Source organism: Rhinoderma darwinii, chromosome 5 (assembly GCF_050947455.1).
Source record: "Rhinoderma darwinii isolate aRhiDar2 chromosome 5, aRhiDar2.hap1, whole genome shotgun sequence".
In the NCBI taxonomy this organism is placed as follows: domain Eukaryota; kingdom Metazoa; phylum Chordata; class Amphibia; order Anura; family Rhinodermatidae; genus Rhinoderma; species Rhinoderma darwinii.
The window spans coordinates 212,636,320-212,659,526 of NC_134691.1; the positions used below are offsets into that span (position 1 = coordinate 212,636,320).

The 23,207-nt window shown below is 41.8% G+C and overlaps 1 non-coding gene and 2 pseudogenes across 1 annotated transcript; all 3 read right to left on the reverse strand.

Moving 5' to 3' along the window:
* Positions 1-2,968: 2,968 nt before the first annotated feature.
* Positions 2,969-3,181, reverse strand: LOC142653982 (U2 spliceosomal RNA; annotated as a pseudogene).
* A 5,458-nt stretch (positions 3,182-8,639) lies between these two features.
* Positions 8,640-8,840, reverse strand: LOC142654340 (U2 spliceosomal RNA; annotated as a pseudogene).
* Positions 8,841-21,027: 12,187 nt separating this feature from the next.
* Positions 21,028-21,219, reverse strand: LOC142653975 (U2 spliceosomal RNA). Its single transcript, XR_012848808.1, has one exon. It is a non-coding gene; the product is annotated as a U2 spliceosomal RNA (small nuclear RNA).
* Positions 21,220-23,207: the final 1,988 nt, after the last annotated feature.

The following is a 23,207-nucleotide window of genomic DNA, read 5'->3' on the forward strand; positions in this document are numbered from 1 at the left end:
CCTCTTCTATCACCAACTCTTTCATGACACCTTGTTTTTCTACATCACTCAACTTACCATCCAAAACTTTTAGCACATCACTTTCCATATCTTCATCTCTCCACTTATTTGCATACAAATCCTCATAAAAACTCGCAACTTCTTCACTTACTCCATCACCGCTCACCTAATTGCCATCTCTTCCAACCAACACATTCATACTTTGTCTTTTACTAAAGACTTTTTGGAAAAAAAAACTGCTACACTTCTCATCAAACTCCATTTTATCTAATTTTGCCCTATAAATAATACTTTTTCTCACATTTTGTGAAGCGATTTTGACTCCCATATTGCCCAAAAACTTTTAGCTCATGGAGAACACTGAAAAAACAGAACAAAGGAAAAACATTATCTATAAAGTTCCACCACCATCCACAACGTCCGCAATGTCTTCCTCCAGCGTTTGCGACGAAGAGCCGGCTTGCGGGGTTTGGTTTTCACCCTCCTCACTACGTCTTTTCTTGAAAACCCTCCTCTGCACGCACAATGCTTGGCCATCTTCGTCTGATTCATCCCCACCACGCTCCCTTTGACTCTTTACCGTCTCTGAGCTTGATGGGAACTCATGAATATTCGTTGGATCTGATTCATGCACCGCCTCCCCTGCCTCTTCAAACAGCTCCTCAAAGTGTCTCATCAGGGGTAAGAAAGGGTGGGGCCCACCTGGTTGTAAAATCTGTGGCTCACTTACTTTCAGCTTCTGTGCTCCGCCCGAGTCTTTCACCACACTAGCATAGGACTTTACCTGTTGCATTTGTCTTTGCTTTCTTTGCTCCTCCTGTCTCTGCTGTGCTGCTTTGGTTTTTTCCTCATTCGCAGCCCTTTGAGCATCTGCTACAGGACAAAACTTGTACATATGGTCAGTCCCCCCACACGCATCACAGGATTTTGGGGTGGGGCACTCACCTGCAGTGTGGCCTTCTTGTTGGCAATTTCTGCAACACACTGATTTATCACAGAAGACCTGTGTGTGGCCAAAGGAAAAACATTTCCTGCAATACCTTGGCTGTCCTGGATAACTTAGAAAACCACGGTGCCCTGCGACAGAGAAACTTGACGGTGGGTGTTGAAAACCCCCAACACAGTTTAGGTCACGTTTCAGCTTGACTTGAAATCTGTACTTACAGTTAAAAATCCCTAGGATGTTGGTCTGTGCAACTCCTCCTTTCACATACTCACAGTACTTGAGCAGGAAATCCACCAGCAGATCAATCTTGGTGTAAGGGTTATACACATGTACAAGCAAGTTAATTTAATTGAATCCAAACAATGGTGTAACTTTAACTCCTTGCATCATGGGATCTTCAGTGTTGTTTCTCAGCCACTCATATACATTAAGGCAAGTAAAATCCTCATGGAACGTGACATCGTACGCACCTGTTTTTGGAAAGTCCTGTACAGCATAGATGTCTTGCCTTTCTGCTCCAGCCTTTTTTTCGATAAGATCTGCAACCACAAATTTCACGTTGTTCTTGTTGGCTTCTCTCGGGGGCACTTCAATCCGGATGGTATTCTTGATGGCAGCCATTCTTCACAATAAACCTGTCGGTACAAAACCACAGCAAAAAAAGTTTCCCGTAAACGGAAACGGAGGATCGCTGCAAACTCGCACCTCCAGCCCAAACCAGGCAATAAACCTGATATGAGCCAAAAGGCCGAGAAGCGTTAACCCCAAAGTGGCGCGCGTTGCCCAATACTGCTGTTCACCCCTTGCAGCGATTCAGCCTACTCCTAGGCAATTCCATGGGGCCCTGCAGGCTCACACACTCACACAAGCACAGCTACGCGGGAGGTGAATAAAGGCCGGAGAGGAAGCTACACAGGATTTGCTTCTTTTGCTAGCACCACAATGCAGTGCTGAAAGCGGAGGGAATCTACATAAAAACGCCTTCCTGGCAACTCCCAAATGCCCTCCTGCCGTGCAGATAAACACTGGCAGCGGCAGCAAGTGCATGCCCACAGCCACCCCTTGTTTCTTCAAACCTTGTATCAGCTGTAATCCAGTCCAGTGCTGCCTGCTGAGCAGCACTGACCAACACTGCCTGGGCCCAGGTTTTTATCTCTGAGGCCCCATTATGATGTCATAAAGCTGGCTCTGGCTCCTGAGGGCTCCACTATGACACGTGCAAAGTTCCGTCTGAACTTTATATTAGACGGTGCTGCTCAGTCAGTCACTCAGTGTTGCCTGAGAGGGCAACACTGCAACAGGCGGCCCCCAGGCTGTCTTTTTTTTTGCACAGCTAGTTGCCTCCAGGAGGCCACAAGAGGGAGACAAGGGACTGCAAAATGGAAAATAGGCATCCACCAACTTTACAGGCAACTTCTCCTTGCTCCTACAACCTCCATCCTTGCACAGTTTGTTATTCTTCCAGGTAACATAGTAACAAATCCAAATTGCTGCTCTCTTTGTAGGCAAGCAAGGGTTTGTTGCAACTGCAATTCTTACTTCTTTGAAATGTAGGGACGACAGTACATTCCATCACATCCATCTAGTGTACACAGGTAGGTCCATTGTGGCGGGCGGGCGGGCGGCTGGCTGCTTTAATGGCTGTTTGCTGTTCCCCTACTCCACTCCACTATTTGACTGTGGTGCTGCATCAATCAGTGGCTGGCTTGATGGCTGGCTCAGGTGCAGCTCTTTAACTTACCTAGGAGGGAGGGCGGAGAGAAGACAAGGAAGGTGAATGAGCTGTTCCAAATTGAAATGCTGGAAACACATAAACACAGACGACACAAAACAAGAGGTGGCAATCTATTCATTAATTAATTGCATTTAATAAATTAGCTCATTATCACACATGACTGTACAAATGCATTGTCCAACAGGTGTTGAAATAATGGGATTAAAGGAGATGTGCAATGTGTAAGACAAAAACAATGGCAAACACAAAAAACACTTTTGGAATCTGATTTTAGTGAACACATAAGGAAAGGGTGCACAGGTCCTGGAAATACTGCAATACCAGGTCAATGCGTGGAGTGGACAGAGCAAGCTCTATTTCCATCTCCCTGTTCTAAAAATCCATTTAATATATGGTCCCCAGATAGGGGACGTATCAGATATTAAACTGATAAGAACAGATTTTTTATTTTATTTATTTTTTCTACTCAGATTTGAAATCTTAAAGCGCAAAACATAGGTTGAAAGTTTTCATCAAAACCATCATTGTAGTATGAATATATAATTTTCATGATCTTATCCATTTTTTAATTGTTATTATTACTTTTTTTTTCTCTTTTTTTTTAATATGTTTTGTTTTCGGTTTTTGTTTTTTTAATTATATTTTAACTTTTTTTTTTTAACAGGAATAACAAAGAAGAAAACACTACAAGATTACACATCACAAGGTAAGTACATTCCACATTTCTTGTTTCCAAATCTCATTTGCTCTCGCAGTACCTAGTAATAATTTCTCTCTCCAGAAATATACATACAGATAGCTTAAACATAGTTTAAGACAGTTTTCAACAGATAGCTCATCTCTTTTAAATAATACAATATTTCTTGCTTTCCATAAAGCCATCTTAACACATGTAAATATTAACCATACGACTTTAAAATCCTCTTTACCAATGCCCAATCCATAAAACATCATATTAAAATCAAAATGATAAATTTTGCTCAAATATTTAACTAAGATGCTAACTTTCCTCCAAATCTTTTGTGCAAATGAGCAATTCCAAAAAATATGCGTTGGCGTTTCACTTCCGCTACATCTTACTCTTGGGCATCTTTCATGTCTTACCAAACCTCTTCTATGCTGAAATTCTCTTGTAGGTAAGCAATCCTTCAACATACACCACAACAGGTCCTTATGTTCGTTAGACAAGTAAAACAGGTTAACATTGATCCAAATACCTTGTACAATTCCTACAGAGAAACCTGTTAGAGAACTCATAATTTTCCTCTCATCTAAGATCTTTAACACTTTTTTATGATTAGTAATAATACTTAAGTCAGATTTTAACAACTCAAACTCCCTTAAAATTTTCTCTAAAATAATATAATGTTCTGGTGGTAAAAACTTATATGGTCTGTTTAAGTCAATTTCTAACCACTTGTATTTCCTTATATAAAACCCAAGATTATAAATAAGAAAAGTTTTTATCTTTGAACTGGGCCCCAATAAAGTGCTTGTACAATAGGCCAAATATTTAATATACAAAAAAGACCTAATATCGGGGAAGCCTTTCCCTCCTTTATTCCTAGGTTTATAAAACTCCTCCCTTTTGACTCTTTCCATATTTGATTTCCATAGGAAATAAAAACAGATTTTAATAAGTTCTTTCATGATATTATTTGGGGGGATAAAAACAGCAGATATGTACAAAATCATGGGGAGTAAAACCTGTTTTATGATCAAAATTTTACCTTCAAAAGTCAAAGTTCGCAAATTCCAAAAGGAAATCTTTTTCCTTACCCTTTCCAGCAAGGATTCCCAATTTTTTATTAGAAAAGAGATTATGTTATAAGTATCTACAAGGTATATGGAAAGGTAAATCTAGTTTTTCAGGTGGAAAAAGCTTTTTCAAAATTAAAGGAGATCAAAGCTAAATCCTGATTGCGGTCCTTGCTGTCCCAAATAATATCCCGTAGCAAAACCAAAGAATCGACAATTTTTCTTTTTGGCACAGCGCATGTCTGGTCAACCCCAATTATTGATGCTATCACTTTTTTTAAACGATTACCTAACCATTTTGCATAAATTTTATAATCGGTGTTCAGTAGCGTAATTGGCCTCCAATTCTTGATTAATTTTTTATCACCTTTTTTAAAAATTAAAACAATAAGACCCTCCAACCAGGACTCTGGGATTATTAATGAAGATTCAATTTGAGAAAAAACTTTGAACACATCCTCACCTATCACATCCCAAAATTTTTTATAGAATTCTATTGGTAGACGATCCATACCAGGGGTTTTTAAATTCTGAAAACTATTAATCGTATCTACTATTTCATTTTTAGTAAATTCCTCCTCTAAAAACATCATCTCATCAGTGCTAAGCTTTTTATCTAACAACCCCATAAAATGTTCCTTTAAAGAGGCATCAAGCACCTTTTCGGAAAATAATTCCTCATAAAATTTTTTTGCTTTTAATAATTTCTCTTCACGGTTTGTTTCCCCTTCTAGACACTCAATAAAATCTTTTTTCCCGTTAATTTTTAAAAAAAAGAAATGAGAGCATTTCTCATCCTTTTCAAGGATTCTTACACGAGAGTTGAAAATAATCTCTTTCCCTTTTTCTTTTAATAAATTATTTATCTGACTTTTTACATCCTCAATTTGATCATCCATTTCTTTACCATTGTTTCTAAATAGGTAAAAACACTGGAGCCTAGAACTAAGATCAATGTATAGTTTCTTTTTTGCATAGGCTATCTTCTTCCCATATTTAACAAAGAAGGTTTTAAAACCCCTCTTCATGAAATCCCACCACTCCAATACATTATTAAACTCGCCCTCTTTTTGTTTTAGTTTATCATAAAACTTACAGAATTCTTCTTTAACCTTATTTCCTTCCAAGAGGGACACATTAAGTTTCCAGTGTGATGGCACCTTACCTTCTGAAACCTCATAATCTAGTGTACATTCAATGAACTTGTGATCTGTAAAACAACTATCAAAGGATTTAAAAGAAGAACACATCAAATCACTAGATACAAAAATATAATCTAGTCTAGATGAGCATCCACGATTACTCCAAGTAAGCTCATACTCTTTCCTTTTTCCACCTAGTTCCCAGGTATCTTTAAGGTTACAGGCAGAAAGAATATTTTTCAAAACAGATACTGATCCTTCTTTTTTTTTACAGATTTGACAGTTAAAATCACCACCAATGATGATGGGATCTGAACCAACTGTAGTAACTCAAAAAGGTGAATTCTCAAATTTTTTTCTGTATTTGCATATATGCAAAAACACTTGATTTTTTTGCTATCTTTTAAAACCTCCACCATAAGTATGCGCCCTGGGTATATTTCTTCATGCCTAACAATTTCCCAATCTTTAGAACATAAAAAACCTATCCCGTCACTTTTGAATTCGTTTCCACCTGAAAAACTAGATTTACCTTTCCATATACCTTGTAGATACTTATAACATAATCTCTTTTCTAAATTACATTCCTGTAAGAAAACAGTCATAATTTTCATTATTAAAAAAATCATAAATGGCTGTACGTTTATATTGGTTATTAAACCCCTGAACATTCAGGGAGGCAGCCCTGATCATCTTTTAACCAAGATGCCAGGGCTTTCTCCCCCGCCCTCATCGGTAAATGGTGGAGAAGTATCAATATTCAGATCTTCAGCTCCAGATGAGTCAGAGGGAGAAATATCTCCAAGAAGATCATAAACCTTGCTTTTCTTCCCACTTTGGTCAGTCTCTTCATCACTCACTTTCTCTTCTTCTCTAGTATATCTTTTTAAACTTTTTGTTGCCACCTCCATCTCCTCCTGAGCACCAGACGAACCTGCTTGCCCAGGGGGTGAAAGGGGAGTCTCCAACACCACAGTTAATTCCTCTTTTTTCTTCTCCTTTTTCTCTTTTGATATTTTTTTCTCTTTTTATATTTTTTTCTCTTTTTCTACCACTAAAGCCTCCACACCTGAGGATTTTGTTTTCCCCTGGGAGCTCTTTTTATCCTTCTTTTTTTCCTCTTTTTTTTCCTTGCCCTTATTCTGTACCACAGAACCTATAGGAGCCTGCGCCTCTTCTGGAGGCACGAAGTCCTCATCTGACAAAATTTCCTCCTCTCTTTTCTTAGGACAATCTGTTTCCTGATGAACGGAATCATGGCATTTCATGCAACGCTTACAGGCCATGTCAGCATGTCCATATTTGCGACATCTACGACAATATTGGGGCATCCCTGTAAAAAAAGATAACCCCTACTTCTGTTGATGAAAATAATAGGGGGTGGTCTCAGAACACCACCTTCAGCAGTCGGATCTTTTTTAAAGACCACACTGTAGATCCTTTTCCCATTCCATGCACCGAAATTAGTAATCCCATGTTTCTTAAGGGTCACCTTCTCACAAAAGTTGTACAAAAAGGATGTGACTTCCATATCAGAAATAAATGGGTTGTACATTTGCACTGTCAGCAGTTTATATTGATATTGAAACAAAGGAAGGACCTTTACTCCCTCCAACATAGCATGTCCTCTATTTCGCTCATAGAGAGCATACGCTGATTCACAAATCCCACAAGAGTTCAAAGTAACATCGTGAATTCCACGGGAGTTAAACGATTGAACACAAAAATAATCCCCATCCTTGATCTTCAGGATAGGACCAAACACATTGGAATAAAGAAACCCCAGTTCTTTTACCTGGCGGTATTGCGGCGAGATGACAAAACGAATCGTGTCCTTCAAAGGAGTATCATCCGCAAAGAAGTCCTGGAAATTATCCGATCTTCCTTCCATCGTTCCAAATGAAAAATATACTCACAGCCCAGAAATCCAAGCTACACAGGATTTGCTTCTTTTGCTAGCACCACAATGCAGTGCTGAAAGCGGAGGAATCTACATAAAAACGCCTTCCTGGCAACGCCCAAATGCCCTCCTGCCGTGCAGATAAACACTGGCAGCGGCAGCAAGTGCATGCCCACAGCCACCCCTTGTTCCTTCACACCTTGTATCAGCTTTAATCCAGTCCAGTGCTGCCTGCTGAGCAGCACTGACCAACACTGCCTGGGCCCAGGCTTTTATCTCTGAGGCCCCATTATGATGTCATAAAGCTGGCTCTGGCTCCTGAGGGCTCCACTATGACACGTGCAAAGTTCCGTCTGAACTTTATATAAGACGGTGCGGCTCAGTCAGTCACTCAGTGTTGCCCGAGAGGGCAACACTGCAACAGGCGGCCCCCAGGCTGTCTTTTTTTATCACAGCTAGTTGCCTCCAGGAGGCCACAAGAGGGAGACAAGGGACTGCAAAATGGAAAATAGGCATCCACCAACTTTACAGACAACTTCTCCTTGCTCCTACAACCTCCATCCTTGCACAGTTTGTTATTCTTCCAGGTAACATAGTAACAAATCCAAATTGCTGCTCTCTTTGTAGGCAAGCAAGGGTTTGTTGCAACTGCAATTCTTACTTCTTCTTGAAATGTAGGGACGACAGTACATTCCATCACATCCATCTAGTGTACACAGGTAGGTCCATTGTGGCGGTCGGGCGGGCGGGCGGGCGGCTGGCTGGCTGGCTGCTTTAATGGCTGTTTGCTGTTCCCCTACTCCACTCCACTATTTGACTGTGGTGCTGCATCAATCAGTGGCTGGCTTGATGGCTGGCTCAGGTGCAGCTCTTTAACTTACCTAGGAGGGAGGGCGGAGAGAAGACAAGGAAGGTGAATGAGCTGTTCCAATTTGAAATGCCGGAAACACAGAAACACAGACGACACAAAACAAGAGGTGGCAATCTATAAATTAATTGCATTTAATAAATTAGCTCATTATCACACATGACTGTAAAAATGCATTGTCCAACAGGTGTTGAAATAATGGGATTAAAGGAGATGTGCAATGTGCAAGACAAAAACAATGGCAAACACAAAAAGCACTTTTGGAATCTGATTTTAGTAAACACATAAGGAAAGGGTGCACCGGTCCTGGAAATACTGCAATACCAGGTCAATGCGTGGAGTGGACAGAGCAAGCTCTATTTCCATCTCCCTGTTCAAAATATCCATTTAATATATGGTCCCCAGATAGGGGACGTATCAGATATTAAACTGATAAGAACAGATTTTTTTTTTTTCAGTTGGCTACCCCCTCGCGGGGGTGTCAATGATTTATTATAAAAAAGTACAGTTTACAATAAATTCCACTTTTTACATTGAATAAAAACAACAAGAAAAATTCAATTTACATTAAAATCCATAAAAGGGACATGGTGGTGAAACATTAGATATTGGAGTTCCAGTCTCTCACAAACCATTTTCTTGAAAGGGTGGCATTCCTTTTTTTATCTAATAAATAGTACATATACATATCACTAAAACAAAGTCCTAAAACGTCATCAATTGCTAAAACATCATGCTTAAAAATCAGGATGTTCCTGGCCTTCCAAAGAGCTTCTTTTGCACAGTTCATCGTCTTCCATGCTATACTTTTTTGATCCGGGGTAGGGCATCCAAAAAGTCCATACAAAAAGTTATCATAGCTTAAGTCCTTCAGGTCTGCCATCTTCACCAATAAAGGGAATATTTTTTTCCAAAATTCCTGTGCAGAGTTGCAAGTCCAAAAAATGTGTCGAACCGTCTCTTCCGCCTGGCAGCCTTCCCTCGGGCAGATGGCAGACCTCGCAAATCCTCGTCTGTGTTGGAATGCCCTGCATGGAAGACATTGATGAACGCAGCTCCAGGCCAGGTCCATCTGTGTGTTAAAAATATAAAACACATTAATAAACTTCCAAATAAAAGCACAACGTTCTTCACTAAAATGTTCAATATTGCAGACTAGTTCTTTGTCTCTTAGGTCCTTTATTATTTTTTTGCTGTTTTTAAGTTCTGACACACTTTTCCCTCTTAAATTGAACAAGGTCACTATTTTCTCTAAAATTTCATAGTTGGCTGGTAAATTAAAAGCATAGGGGGAAGTTAAATTAATATCAAACCACCCCAGCCTCCTCATAAAAAAAACCCAGTGTTAAAACGTAAGAAATAAGACCAGTGATGTTCTTTAAAAAGGGAATTAAAACAATAACTAAAGAACTTTATTAAAAGGAACCTATTAAAATCAGGAAAATCTTTGCCACCCTTTGGTTTGGATTTCATGACAGTTTCTCTTCTCAATTTCTCCATTCTGGAACTCCAAAAGAAGGTAAAACACGTTTTTATTATTTTACGTAATAAAACAGTTGGGGGAGGAAACACCATGCTTACGTATAAAAGAAGGGGTAAAATGACCATTTTGATAATTAAAACCTTTCCCTCCATGGTTAGTTTCCTCAAGTTCCACATACATATTTTTTTGTTTACCTTCTGCGCCACCATGTCCCAACTTATAAAACCATTGTCGCACTCACTGAAGGAGATACCTAAAATAGTAACAGAATCTGACACAGGTACTGGTATATCTCTAAAAACCATGCTTCCTATGTTTAAAATGTTACTTTTTCTGAAATTCACCTTAAAACCGGAAGCACAGCAATAAAACTCTATTTGTCTGAGGGCTCTCTGAAGCGACACGGTGTCCCTGCATAAAACCGCAACATCGTCCATGTACTCCACTGCTTTGGCCTCTATGCCGCCTCCCCCCGGAAGGGGAGCTCCACAAACTAATTTGTCGCGGCGAATCGCACACAGTAAAGGCTCCAACGCGCAAATAAAAAGCAGTGGGGACAAGGGACACCCCTGCTTCACCCCCGAGTTTAAAATTACCTCCTGTGTCATAAAACCATTCACTAAAATTTTGCTAGTGCAGTTTTTATAAAAGGCTTTAAGTGATAATAAAAATCCTTCAGGAATACCCATCCGCTCTAAAACCTTAAAAAGATAAAAATGAGAAACACGGTCAAACGCCTTTTCAAAGTTTACATCTTCTAGACCTCGTGTTCTCAATTACGTCCTTAATAAGATTTAGATTATCCCAGATGCTGCGGCCTGGCACCCCACACACCTGGTTAGTGTGTATGATGTGGGGTATTATGGCTTTCAGACGATTTGCACATATTTTTGCCATAATTTTGTAGTCGCAGTTAAGAAGGGTTATTGGTCTCCAGTTTTCCAAAGCCGCAATGTCACCTTTCTTATATATTAGGGAGACCTCACCCTTCCGCCCGGACTTAGGCAGCATCTTGGAATTAAAAACATCAGAAAAAAGGCTAAAAAGGTCCTCTTTTAAAATGTCATAAAATTTTACATAAAACTCACTGGGTATCCCATCCGGACCAGGAACTTTACCTGCTTTAAAGCTCTTTACTGTTTCTAAAATCTCCTTCTCCGTCAGCTCCTGTAATAAAAATTGCTGCAAGACAGGATCTAAAACAGTGGTAATCTCCTTCAGTGAGTCACGCATAAAATCACGATCCACAGTTTTAACATTAAAAAGGTCAGTGTAGGGCGTGGCTTGGCAGCCGAGAGACATGGCAGCTTGAATCCGGAGCTCCGGCAACATCAAAGCTACTTTCAAAGCTAGACTCAACTAGAAAGTGATTTCAACACCCGAAAAGTGGTTATAACCGCTCATGATGACAAGGGGCAAAAGAAGCCTTAAACAACAAGGCAAATTGGACTTCTACTTTGAGAAAGACCGGGAGGGAGACGGCGGGGCTGCTGGGCTCACTTCACATCCCTCTTCTTCAAGCCCGGGAAACCCAGCTTCACCCCATTCAGCCAGCTCTACCCAGAATATGAGAAGATCCACACTTACCTCAACGGAATCCAGGCGGGCGAAGCAGAAAATAATTCCGGGATCCCGATATAGCCCTTTGGTGATGGAGTCCCAGGAAGAGGTTAGTGATGAGGGCGCCACGAGGTCGACACCATCTTCCCCCTCACTCAGTCCTGAGAAGCAGCGCCTTAAGCTACAGGTGCAGGCAAGTCGGGACACCGAGGTAAGAGAGAGAGACTCACACCCCCGGGGTTCACCTTCGGGGACCAAAATATTCAGGGACATTCACACCACGGATAGTCCAGCATCGGGCACTCTGATAAAGGAGATGCTGACGGCGTTTAGCACATCCATACACTCTGAATTCACTGTCTTACTAGCCCCCATTACTGCTACATTACAGGGACTGGGCCAGCGAACACACCATATGGAGAACAAAATGGGAGAGTTTGCAACGTCTCATAACAACCTAGTGGATTCACATTCAGACATGGCGGCAGAAATTGAAAGCTTACAAGCTAAAGTAATAGACCTTGAAGATCGTTCTAGACGGAACAATGTGAAGATAAGAGGAATATCAGAGGATATTCAAAATGTAGATCTCATTAAATATGTGCAAGCACTCATGATAGCAATACTACCAACAAGCTCGAATACTGACATTATAATTGATAGGGCACACAGAGTGCCAAAACCGAAACACTTACCGGAAACCTTACCGAGAGATGTCCTCATCAGGATTCATTACTATCACGTCAAAGACGCGTTGATGGCCGCGGTACGGGCGATGGGAGAAATACCAACGCCATATCAGCATATCAAACTGTATGCAGATCTTTCTATGGCCACCCTTCGCATGCGGAAAAGCTTGTCACCAATAACGGCAACTCTACGCGATCATAACATTGCTTATAGATGGGGCTTCCCCGTTAAAATTCTGATACGCCATAATGGAACATTTCATGTTATCTCAAATCTGGAAGAGGGAAGAAAGTTCTTACAATCCAGGAATCTTCCCTGCCCGGAGAGGATGGAAGAACAAGAGCGGGCACACAATCGCATAGGGCAAGACTGGCAAGAGGTGTCATCACGGAAGAAACTTCCTCGTTAAGGAGTCACTATTACAGCAAGATATGGTTGCCGTTTGGAGCTCTGGCGTGTTTCTGGGACTCGAGCCCTGGGAAATTGTCCCGATATTCGTCAACAGCTTATTCAGCTGTATACGTGTTTAAAATGTTTGTGTGGTTGGTGCGACTCTGAACGGGTCTTGAGGCACCCAAATATGTTAGTTTGTTATATATGTCTTTTGAAAAGTGCAATGATGATATCAGAAGATAGTACAACACCTAAGCCTAAACGGAGAAATTTAATGTTATCTGATACGGGTATGGGAACATACACAGTTCCCCTCAGGCCAGATAAGCAGTTCGGATCTGAAGGTACACAGGAATATTACAAGATACCTCATACTCATACTTTCGCATCTACAATATATTGTAATGGTTAAGTTTGTATCTATAAATGTGAAAGGCTTGAACAGCCCCCACAAAAGAGCGTTTATGTGGAAAGAAGCTCTGTCCCTGAAAGGAGATATACTCTGTGCACAAGAGACTCATATAATAGAACAGGACGCTCATAGAATAAAACACCCCCAATTCCCTAACATTATCCTTTCTCATTACACTAAAAAACAGAGGGGGTATTATTAGCAATAAGAAACACCGTTGCTTTTAATCCAATATCGTCTTTTACAGATCCAGGAGGGAGATACATTATCCAGATAGGAGAGCTAAATAATGTGTTATTTACGATAGTAGTTGCATATGTTCCAAATAAACATCAAATTCGCTTCATTATTTTGCAAGATTAATAAGGTTAAAAAGGGAGAACTAGTGGTATGTGGGGACCTTAACACCATTCATGATCCCACAATGGACTCCACGAGTGACCATAAAACCCGCTATCAATCCTTAGCATCTGTCTTGCAGCGGGAAAGTCTATATGACATATGGCGTATCCAACATGACACAGAAAGGGATTATACCTTTTATTCTCAAGTGCATAGGTCATACTCTCGTATAGATTTATTCCTAGTGGGTCGCTCCTTGATACAAAATGTAGAAAAATCCTCTATTGAACTGATTAAGTGGTCAGATCATGCTGCTATCACTATGAGTGTTAAGGATGTTCATAGTACAACGTCTCATTTTCTATGGAGAAATAATGCATATTTGATGTCTCATCCTAAGTATAAAGAAGAATTGCGTAAGGGGATAGAGGAATATTTTCTGTTGAATGATAATTCTGTAAGTGACCCTTTTGTAATATGGAACGCACACAAGGCATTTATGAGAGGTCTTTTTCTAAAGTGGGGATATAGAGCAAAGAAGGAAAGGGAGAGTCAATTTGATGAAACAATAGCACAACTACGCCAAGTAGAAACCCAGAACAAAGAGAATGTATCCCAAGCTAACATTGAAAAAATAAGAAATCTTCGGATTAAATTAAAGGATTGCTTAATGTATAAATATGAAAAAAACCTGCAATCCATTAAAGCACAATACTATTCTCAGGATAATAAAGCTAGTAAGCTCCTGGCGCATAGATTAAAAGCCAGGGCTGTGAAAAGTAAAATACCATATTTAAGTGACCCCCTAGGGAATACTAAAACATAGTCACCTGAAGACATAGCACAGAAATTCAAGGAATACTACGAATCCCTATATAATTTACAGTCACATTCAGCAAATCCACAACCAACCCAACAAGTAGTCAAAGATTTTTTGACTGACATAAAAATCCCACGATTATCACCCCATCAGTTAGAAGATCTCAACCTTCCATTGTCAGAGATAGAGGTTTCCAAAATAATCAGGACTCTTCCGCTTCATAAAGCGCCTGGTCCTGATGGCCTATCTGGAGCATATTATAAAACCTTTGAAGAAGCTCTCCTCCCGCACCTGTTTGAAACCCTGAAACACGCAATGATGAAAGGTTCTTTCCCGAAAGAAATGCTGAGTGCAGTGATAGTGACACTCCCGAAACCGGGGAAAACACCGGATACACCGCAAAACTTTCGGCCCATATCACTCCTTAATTCTGACTTAAAAATATACGCCAAAGTGTTGGCTAACCGCCTGTCAGACGTGATCCCATTTTTGGTCAACAGGGACCAAGTTGGTTTTGTTAAAGGTAGGCAGGCCACGGAAAATACCAGGAGAGTTCTTAATATTTTGGACTATGTAGACAGGAAAGGGATAGAAGCAGTTATAGTAACTTTAGACGCAGAAAAAGCCTTTGACAGGGTTAATTGGTCATTTGTTTTTGCGGTTTTAGAGGAAATGGGATTTGAGGGTTCTATTACAAATGCAATCAAAGCGCTATACACTGTTCCGTCGGCGAGAGTTTTCGTCAATGGTGCCTTATCTAAAGATTTTGAAATAACAAACGGGACAAGGCAAGGATGTCCATTGTCACCTCTAATTTTTGTCCTATCCATAGAACCTTTAGCTCAAGCTATTAGACAACATCAAGAGATTCAAGGAATAAAAATAGGAGGACGGGCCCATTGCATATCCTTATACGCAGATGACATAATATTAACCCTAGAAAAACCAGAAACTTCATTATCAGCTGCATTTCAGATAATACAGGAATTTGGCCAGATAGCGTTTTACAAAGTTAACATGGGGAAATCCCAAGCTATACCCTTGAATTGCTCATCGTCAGTCAGCAGATTTATGAGAGGGGAATTCTAGTTAGATTGGCAGCAATCACACATAAAATATCTGGGGATAAATATCACTCCTAAAATATTGCAGTTATATCAAGCCAACTATTATATTATGTTATCTCAAATAGAACTAGAACTGAAACAACTAGCTACACATGAAGTCTCATGGATAGGCCGCATAGCAGCTTTTAAAATGTTAGTACTTCCGAAATTACTATACCTGTTCCGGACGTTACCGATAAAAATGCACTTATCCTTCTTCAATAAAGCAAACAAATTGGTAAACGCGTATATATGGCAGAAGAGTAAGCTGCGAATAGCGGCGCAGCTAATGAATAAAGGGAAAAAACATGGGGGCTTGAGTTTACCAAATATACAACATTATTATCTGGCTACCCAGATATCTCAATTGAAAGACTGGTGGGAAGGAGACACCTCCAAGAATTGGGTGCACATTGAAACAGCAGTATCCCCTATAAACAATTTAAAAGCTCTTCTGATAGTAAAATTACAGCCTAAAGTCCATAACTTTCACCTGCCATATTTTCTAGCTACCTCCTTACAGAATTGGGAAAAATTCCACACATTAAGCGACACATCTTCATTTTCTATACTCCCAATTTCACCGATAGATGTTCTGGAGTTCCATATACCTGATTTGGACCTCCAGTCCTGGAAGGAAAAGGGGTTGACACAGATGTCATCTTTGATAGAAGATAGCCAGTTGGTACAATTTAATTCCTTACATACCAGATTCAGCATCCCAAATACTGACTTTTACAAATTTCTGAGAATTAGACATCTCATGCAGACGGAGGGTCTGTTTGAGGTTACAGCCAATGCAGACATATTCAGGATGTGGTCTCAAAATGGGAGACCTCTTAAAGGTCTACGTCCTGTGTATGATCTTTTGGGATCTAAAAACACATTTGAAAAATCTTCGTCTTTTCTGGCCTGGGAGAAGGAACTTATGAAGATACATTCTGAGCATGAATGGACTAGTGCACTTACTTTTATAGCGAAACATTTGAAATGCACTCTTCATTATGAATCAATGATGAAGACGATACTCCGTTGGTATTATACGCCAGATAAGCTTCAACGCATGTATCCAAATGCTTCTCACTACTGTTGGAGGAATTGTGGAGGTAGAGGAACTTTGATACATATTTTATGGAATTGTCCACTACTCCAAAATATATGGAAGGCCTCATTCCACTTATTGTCTGACATCATAGGGATTACAATAATTCCCTCCCCTTCATTAGCACTACTTTTTTTGAACATTAAGGATATTCCGAGGGAATTTAGAATAATAACTGCGCATATCTTTATTGCGACCAAATTAGCAATAACCCGGTATTGGAAAAGTCTAACAATCCCCTCAATAACAGAAATCATTACACAGGTCAACAGCACATGCTCGCACGAGAAAATGATGGCACATAAGAATCATTCAATACCTAAATATGAGATGGATTGGGAGGCATGGTTAAGTAGCGTCCATAACTTAATTCCCTAAAGAGGAATTATAAACAAGAGGAGAATACAACAACAAAGGGTTCTACCTGCTAGGACTCATGAGGAGAGATAGGATATGACTACATATGTAGGGTACTATTTCATATATAATGTGTTATCTCAAATGTAAGGGTGGATCTTGTAGGTACTATGGTATTTCTGAAATATATCTTTGTATGGTATGTCTATGCATTATAGTTGTTTGGTATTGCAAGTATTACATATATTATGCATTGGAAAAGCAATGTCTGTTAATTTTGTGTTGAAAATTTCAATAAAAACTTATTGAGTTAAAAAAGGTCAGTGTAAAACTCATGAACTTTACTTAAAAGACCCTGTACATCCGACACCCCATCAATGTTTCTAATGACAGCCTTTTTATTATTGATTTTCTTAAAAAAGTACCTGGAGCAGGTCTCGTTCTCTTCTACATGTTGCATTTTTGAACGGAAAATGATCTCTTTACCTCTCTGCTCCAGGCACTGGGCTATCTCTTTCTTTAAACTGATGATGTCGGATTTTACCTCTATTCCATGTTCTCTCATTTTGTACAGGGTCTGCAGGCGGGTGTTGAGGGTATTAAAAAACTCTTTTTTCTCCTTGGCTTTCGCCACGCTCTTTTTAATAAAAAAGTCTTTGATTTTTGTTTTCATCTTCTCCCACCAAGCCTTGATGGGAGTACGCACATCTCTCACCCGCCTGTTCATTCTGTAAAATTCAATAAAATCTGCTAAAACCTGTGGATCGTCTAAAAGGGAAACGTTAAACTTCCAGGACTTTTTACCAACCGAGTTGTTAAGATCATGCTTTATTAAAAACTATAAAAGCCTATGATCAGAAAAAACATTGGTTAAAACATCACAACTAAAAGGCAGTAAATTTTTAGGACAAAAAATAAAATCAATCCTGGAGCTACAGGTGGCATTGCTCCAGGTGATCAATAAAAGCTTTAACTATTAAGATACGTCCTGGTAAAATTTCTTGAATAAAATCAACTAAAACGTTTCCCTTAAAAAGAATGGCGACCCCTGCTGATCTGGACTCGTTAGATCCAGACCAGATGGATGGACCACACTTCCAATCCTCTTTGTATTTTTGGTAAGACATTGTGTGGGGGATACCGCACTCCTGCAGGAAAAAACAACAGAGGCTGCCAGGCAAGATAAATAATTGAAAAGAGCAACCCTTCTCACTTTTGTCTTTGCGCCCCTCACGTTGAGGGAGATTCCCTTTATCTCAGACATTGGAACTGTAGGGAGAAAAAAATTGTCTTGATTTTAAAATTATAAATAATATTGGTAATTAAAATCAGACTGTCTCTCCACCAGCAACACCAGATATCTCACTTGAACTCGTATACCCGCCCCCATCCAAGCTTAGCGTCTGAAGGGATGACGCGGGAGAGGAACTACCTTCAGAGAGGGTATTGCCAACAACCCCGGCCTCGTACACAGGGAGCCCAAACTCATTCAGCCTTACCTGGGTCTCATATGGCGCTCTACTGAGGTCCATGTCTGGTGGTTCCCCCCAGGGCCCCGCCACTCCCCCCTGGGGCTGTGATGGCCTTTCTGGAACGGGAGGTTGTGCACAAGGCGGGGTGTCAGTATTTTCGGAGGGAGCAGTGCCCGCCCTCCTCACCAGTCACGGCGAGGAGGGGGTCCTAGGAGGAGCCGCATCTTTCCTCACTGATATATCCATCTGCTCCTCCCCTGTCTCCCTCCTACCGACTCGGCCTTGTCTTCCCTTTTTACGGGGACCCACCGGTACCTCATCATCCTCATCCGACTCGGACGTTAGAGACCCAGGCTTTGGAGCAGGCCCAGCATCCCCCTGGCTACCAGCCTTCTGGGGCGCCTCCGATTTTTTCCCGGCCTGCTCCATATCGGCCTTCCGCTTTGCCTGCCGATTTTCCTTTGCACTAGGCTCCCTTTTTTCCTCTGGGGTTGCTGGCCTCGAGGTACCTGCTTTGACTCCCGTACTTCGCACCTTGGAAGCCCAGGTACCTCGCTCCTCTTTTTGAGTGCTGGCCTGTTCCTCTCCTTGGGGACGGGCCTGGTCTGCTGGCGGAGCACGTGGGGGCGCTTCGGGTTGCTCTTCTTCTCCTCAGTACCTATGAGGGCAGGAAAAATACAGGTGACCAGTTTTTTGACAAAAATTACATCGCTTTTCTTCTGTGCATTCTCTCATGGTGTGATTTTTACTTCCACAGTTCCTACAGGTGACATCGCAGCTAAAACTGGTGTGCCCATAGGTACCGCAGGTCCTGCAGAAGTTTGGCATCCCTGAAAAGTAGAGGTCGCCATTCACATTCCCTATTTTAAAATGAGCCGGTGGTAATCTCGTTTCTTGGGTGGAGGGGTCCTTTATCAACGTCACAATAAATTTCCACTTGACAGTCCACACTCCGCACTCGTTCATTACTCTCCCCAACAGTTTAACGTTTCTGAAGTAAGCAGCTAAGAACGCCGCCACTTCCTGATCCTTTACGTATGGGGAATACATTTTAATCACTACGAGTTTGGTAACTTCAAATGCATGTTCGAATACCTTGACGCCCGAAGACGTGAGTTGAGCTTTCTCCCTCAGCTTTTTCCATGGCATCACGGAGGATTCCTTCTCCCATAAACGTAACATCAAAAACTCCACGCTTCGGGTAGTCCTGGATTGCCAGAATCTCATGCTTGTGGACTGCCAGTAGTTTCTCAAGGATATCGAGTACCAAAAACTTAATCCCACGTGGACCGCCTCCACCCTCTGTCAAGACGAATCTTGCAGAGTTTCTCAGCCGGGCATATACTGGCACCGCATCTGGTTCGCCCGCCATCGCCTAGCCGGGTCGAACCGCGCAGCTTGCGCTGCTCCCTATGGGGTACGGAGACACACCAAAGGGCTGGGGGGGGACCGCAACTCGTTGCTCAGGACTAAGCCTCTCTCCCAAATAGCAGCACGGGGGTGAAGTCCAGGCGAACCTGGACGATCCCCCGAGGCCGAGAGAGAGGGTACCTGAGCACCTTCTGACTAAAAACCTCCTGTATAAATACACTTGGTCTTAGCCAAAAGGCCGAGAAGCGATAACCCGAATGGGCCTGGCGTTGACCGAGCCTGCCTAATACTGCTGTTCACCCCTTGCAGCGATTCAGCCTACTCCTAGGCAATTCCACGGGGCCCTGCAGGCGCGCACACACTCACAGCTACTAAGCGGGAGGTGAATAAAGGCCGGAGAGGAAGCAAGACAGGATTTGCTTCTTTTGCTTGCACCACAATGCAGTGCTGAAAGAGGAGGAATCTACATAAAAACGCCTTCCTGGCAACGCCCAAATGCCCTCCTGCCATGCAGATAAACACTGGCAGCGGCAGCAAGTGCATGCCCACAGCCACCCCTTGTTCCTTCACACCTTGTATCAGCTTTAATCCAGTCCAGTCCGGTGCTGCCTGCTGAGCAGCACTGACCAACACTGCCTGGGCCCAGGCTTTTATCTCTGAGGCCCCATTATGATGTCAGAAAGCTGGCTCTGGAATCCTGAGGGCTCCACTATGACACGTGCAAAGTTCCGTCTGAACTTTATATAAGACGGTGAGGCTCAGTCAGTCACTCAGTGTTGCCTGAGAGGGCAACACTGCAACAGCCGGCCGCCAGGCTGTCTTTTTTTGCACAGCTAGTTGCCTCCAGGAGGCCACAAGAGGGAGACAAGGGACTGCAAAGTGGAAAATAGGCATCCACCAACTTTACAGACAACTTCTCCTTGCTCCTACAACCTCCATCCTTGCACAGTTTGTTATTCTTCTAGGTAACATAGTAACAAATCCAAATTGCTGCTCTCTTTGTAGGCAAGCAAGGCTTTGTTGCAACTGCAATTCTTACTTCTTCTTGAAATGTAGGGACGACAGTACATTCCATCACATCCATCTAGTGTACACAGGTAGGTCCATTGTGGCGGGCAGGCGAGCGGGCGGGCGGGCTGCTTTATTGGCTGTTTGCTGTTCCCCTACTCCACTCCACTATTTGACTGTGGTGCTGCATCAATCAATCAATCAATCAATCAATCAATCAATCAATCAATCAATCAATCAATCAATCAATCAGTGGCTGGCTCAGGTGCAGCTCTTTAACTTACCTAAAAGGGAGGGCGGAGAGAAGACAAGGAAGGTGAATGAGCTGTTCCAATGTGAAATGCCGGAAATACAGAAACACAGACGACACACAACAAGAGGTGGCAATCTATTCATTAATTGCATTTAATCAATGAGCTCATTATCACACATGACTGTACAAATGCATTGTCCAACAGGTGTTGAAATAATGGGATTAAAAGGGGAGATCCCTTCAGAAAGACAAAAACAATAGCAAACACAAATAGCACTTTTGGAATCTGATTTTAGTAAACACATAAGGGAAGGGTGCACCGGTCCTGGAAATACTGCAATACCAGGTCAATGCGTGGAGTGGACAGAGCAAGCTCTATTTCCATCTCCCTGTTCTAAAAATCCATTTAATATATGGTCCCCAGATAGGGGACGTATCAGATATTAAACTGATAAGAACAGATAAGGTTTCAACAAAGTTTTTTATTGGCAAAAATATTATATTTTACAGACTTTTTTTTAAAATTGAAACCACAAGATAAAATCAATGGCATAATACATAAATATTCATACATTTAAATGAATACAAAAGTAATAATAATAAGACCAGTAATACAGATGTTATAATAAAAGTACAGAACAATAGCAGGATAAAATTTATACAGGGCATAAAAGACATAAAAGAATAAAACCATTTTTATTTACAATGTTATGGTATTCCACATTTGCAAACACCACATGGATGTTGCTTCTTTTACCCCTAGCTGCTTTTTGTCCCTAAGATAATAAATGTACATTTCACTTAGGGCATATTTCACACAATTTTTAACGTCAATAAAATCATGTTTAAAAAGCAGAATGTTCCTAACCTTCCAGATGGCATTCTTAAAACAGTTTAAAATGATCCAACAGACCATTTGCTGTTTAAAACTTGGGCAGTTAAAAAGACCATAAAACACGTATTCAAATTTAAGATCTTTAAGACCGCAGGCCCATTTCAGCAATGGGCCTACCTTCCTCCAAACCTCCTGTGCATATGGGCAGTTCCAAAACAGGTGCATTACCGTCTCGTCGTCACCACACCTGTCTCTCGGGCACTTGGCTCTCGCCACCAGTCCTCGCCTATGCTGGAATTCACGGGTAGGGAGGCACTGGTGAACGATTGCCCAGGCAAGGTCCTTGTGCACATTTGCCATAAATTTTCCGAAAACGTTTCGCCACACCACCTTGGACCTTGCCTGTGAGAAGTTTGAAACTGCCAGTGTATCCTCCTGCCGCCTACAGGAGAGTGACACTTTTTTTCTGGTCCCCCAATATGTCAGGCTCCAATTCTTGGAGACCTAGGAGCCTGACAGTCTTTTCGAGCACCGCATATTGTTTTGGGGGACACAGAAGCACAGGAGAATTCAAAGGGACACGAAACCATCGTTTAAAAATCATGCCCGTAGCGTACTTTAAAAAGTAGCTAAAAATACCATCAGAATTATACATTTTAAAACAGAAGCAAAAGTATTTAATGTAAAAGAAGTTAAAAAGGTTAGGAACATCTCTCCCGCCTGTACAAGTACACTTGGTCCTAGCCAAAAGGCCGAGAAGCGATAACCCCAAAGTGGCGCGCGTTGCCCGAGCCTGCCCAATACTGCTGTTCACCCCTTGCAGCGATTCAGCCTACTCCTAGGCAATTCCATGGGGCCCTGCAGGCTCACACACTCACACAAGCACAGCTACGCGGGAGGTGAATAAAGGCCGGAGAGGAAGCAAGACAGGATTTGCTTCTTTTGCTTGCACCACAATGCAGTGCTGAAAGAGGAGGAATCTACATCAAAACGCCTTCCTGGCAACGCCCAAATGCCCTCCTGCCGTGCAAACACTGGCAGCAGCAGTAAGTGCATGCCCACAGCCACCCCTTGTTCCTTCACATCTTGTATCAGCTGTAATCCAGTCCAGTGCTGCCTGCTGAGCAGCACTGACCAACACTGCCTGGGCCCAGGCTTTTATCTCTGAGGCCCCATTATGATGTCAGAAAGCTGGCTCTGGCTCCTGAGGGCTCCACTATGACACGTGCAAAGTTCCGTCTGAACTTTATATAAGACGGTGCTGCTCAGTCAGTCACTCAGTGTTGCCTGAGAGGGCAACACTGCAACAGGCGGCCGCCAGGCTGTCTTTTTCTGCACAGCTAGTTGCCTCCAGGAGGCCACAAGAGGGAGACAAGGGACTGCAAAATGGAAAATAGGCATCCACCAACTTTACAGACAACTTCTCTTTGCTCCTACAACCTCCATCCTTGTTATTCTTCCAGGTAACATAGTAACAAATCCAAATTGCTGCTCTCTTTGTAGGCAAGCAAGGGTTTGTTGCAACTGCAATTCTTACTTCTTCTTGAAATGTAGGGACGACAGTACATTCCAACACATCCATCTAGTGTACACAGGTAGGTCCATTGTGGCGGGCGGGCTGGCTGGCGGCTGGCTGCTTTAATGGCTGTTTGCT